Source organism: Pinus tabuliformis, chromosome 5_2, assembly GCF_031772625.1.
Source record: "Pinus tabuliformis cultivar Carrire ecotype Pingquan chromosome 5_2, CPIR1, whole genome shotgun sequence".
Lineage (NCBI taxonomy): Eukaryota > Viridiplantae > Streptophyta > Pinopsida > Pinales > Pinaceae > Pinus > Pinus tabuliformis.
The window spans coordinates 1012899718-1012902651 of record NC_142306.1 but is presented as its reverse complement, the minus strand read 5'-3'; positions in this window follow the sequence as shown (position 1 = coordinate 1012902651).

Genomic DNA, 2934 nt, shown 5'->3' with positions numbered 1-2934 from the left:
CGTGATTGGTACGACAGACACTAAATCAACAAAGGCTACATCTAAAAAGGCCCGTAAGATTTCTAGTCAAAATGCAAAAGAAGAACTTCTCGCCTCGGAAGTAAATGCCATCTCAATTGATAAAGGCAAAGAAACCAAGCAACGAGGAGGCAAGAAGAAAAACAAAGGGAAGAAGAATAAATAGGAGGAATCATCACCTGAAAAATCTTCTACAAACCCTTCTGGAGATAAGAAACCAAATCGTCCATGTCTTATATGTGATGAGGATCATTGGATAAGAGATTATCCATATAAAGCTGAGAGAAAATTCTTCAAGAATTGAAAAACCTTGGTGGTATTGACTGATCCATTTCCAAATCCAGGAACAAATCTGGTTGCTAGTGACAATGCTTCTCTGTCCCAAGTGCTGATGTTGTCAGTTTCGAAACAACAAAATGATCCTTTGATAACGACAAGGAATAAAGATTACGGGAATCCACATCTGTCTAAAAACAAGGATAAAGATCAACCTAGTAGTTCGACAACAACTTCTACAGAAATTGCACCGCCCATTATTCCAGAGCTAACAATAAAACAGCCAAAGGGAGTAGTACACAAGTCGACATTTAATCCTCGTGCCAGAGCAGCACAACATTATAATATAGTGGAAGATCTGGCCCAATCGCCATCCGCTATGTCGACACTTGAGATACTGCAGAATTGCCCCTCCCAAAAGCAGGCTTTATTATCAGCAATAGGTGGGATAGACCCAAAGGATTCTAATCTTGTGTCCTTTAATCACAAAGGATATGATCCTCAGTTACCAGCTCAACTAGCTTTCCTATTTCAAGTGAAAGCCCTCAACAAAACTATTCATCGAACAATTATTGATGAGGGGGCATCTACATGTATTATGTCGATGAGTTGCTGGAAAACTTTAGGATCTCCAAACTTGTCACGATCTTCGACGACATTAAAAGCATTTGATGGACGAACATATACCCCATATGGTATTCTAAGTAACTTGCAAGTTGAACTGGGGGGGGAAACAGTAGAAATAGATGTTCAAGTAATCGCTGGAAACCTCGATTACAACATCCTACTGGGAAGACCCTAGATATATGCTATGGCTGCGGTTGTGTCGACCTACTTTAGGAAGATTGCATTTCCTTTTTAAGGAAGAATTACAATCGTCGACCAACAAACATTTCTCCCCAATAGTTCCCAAGTTACAGGAAGCATTCCGATGATCCATGGAAGCCCCCATTCGCTTCAAAGTATCGTAGTAGGCCTACTAAAAGACCCTATATTAATGGGAACTTTTTCTCTCCCGCCTCCAATCAATCTGGCGGAAGTGGCGACGATAGGAACCTGCAATATGATATCTTCTATTCAAAAGATCTCAGAAAACGATATTAACATGGATCATCTGCAGGTATTGCCTCCAAGCCCAATAGAAATATTGTAGCAATCAATGTTTTTGGCATGGGAGGCAGACCCGAATAAACGCTCATCAAGCGTTTGGATAGATAGGTCTAAGGAATATGGCACCCCTTCAGATCCTTGGTTGCAAGTGCATTACACTGACGAAGGAATTTTTCAGTCAATGACAATTGATGGGGCGCCATGGGAAAATTACCACCATCGTTCCCATCTTCCGGATTGTCAAGAAGATACTCCTGATGACCTTCATCATCCTTCAGTTTTTGATTTCCTATCAAATATTGTAAACACAGTGGATTCCGAGCGAAACTTGTCCAATATTGAAGAGACTATCGCCATAAATATCTCGACCAAAACAGATGTTGTAGAGAATATTTATGTTGGCAAATGTTGTTCTCCTTCAGAACTGGAAATATATAACGCTCTTTTTCGCGAATTCAGAGATGTCTTTGCTTGTTCATATGATGAAATGCCAGGCATTGACTCGAGTATAGTTGAACAAGAAATAAAGATGTATCCAGATGTCAAACCAGTACGACAACGGCTACGGTAGGTGCACCCCAAGAAAGCTGTTGCCATCAAGGCTGAAGTTGAAAAACTTCTCCATGCTGGTTTTAAGTACCGGTTCCTCTAACCGATTGGGTATCGAACATTGTTCCTGTAATGAAAAAACAAGGAACGATTAGAGTGTGCGTCGATTATAGGGATGTAAATCAAGCTTGTCCAAAAGACAACTATCCTACACCCTTTATTGACCAGATAATTGACAAATGCACCGGATGTGAAATCTTTTCATTTGTGGATGGATTCTCCGGGTATAATCAAATAAATATCCGCCCACAGGACCAGTCAAAGACTGCATTTATTTGTCCATGGGGCACATTCGCATACCGCAAGTTACCCTTTGGTTTAAAGAACACATGGGTAACATTTCAGAGGGCAATGAATTATGCCTTCCATGACATCAAAAACATCGTTCAACCATATCTCGACGATCTTCTGGCTCATTTGCGAAAGCGGACGGATCATCTACAGCATTTGAGAGCAATATTTCTACGTTGCCGACACTACAAGATATGACTCAATCCACACAAATGTGTGTTCTGTGTCAGTTCTGGTCATTTGCTTGGCTTTGTAGTCTCGAAGGACGAGATCCATCTCGACCCCTGTAAGGTTCAGGCAATCATAAATTTTCCTCCACCTTCAAATTTGCTTCAGATTCAGAAACTCCAAGGGAAAGCAAACTTTCTGAGGAGGTTCATTCCAAATTACGCCGAACTTGCTAAAGGTTATACGCGTCTATTGAAAAAGGAAGTGCCCTTCGTCTGGGATCAGGTTGCGCAAGCTTCCTTTGATGCTTTAAAAGAATCCCTAATGAAAGCATCATTAATGTACACTCCTGATTATCAAAAAGACTTTAACCTGTATCTAGCTGCAGCGGATACAACCATCGCAATGGTTTTAGTTCAAGAAGACAACAGAATTGAACATCCTATATATTATTTGAGTAGA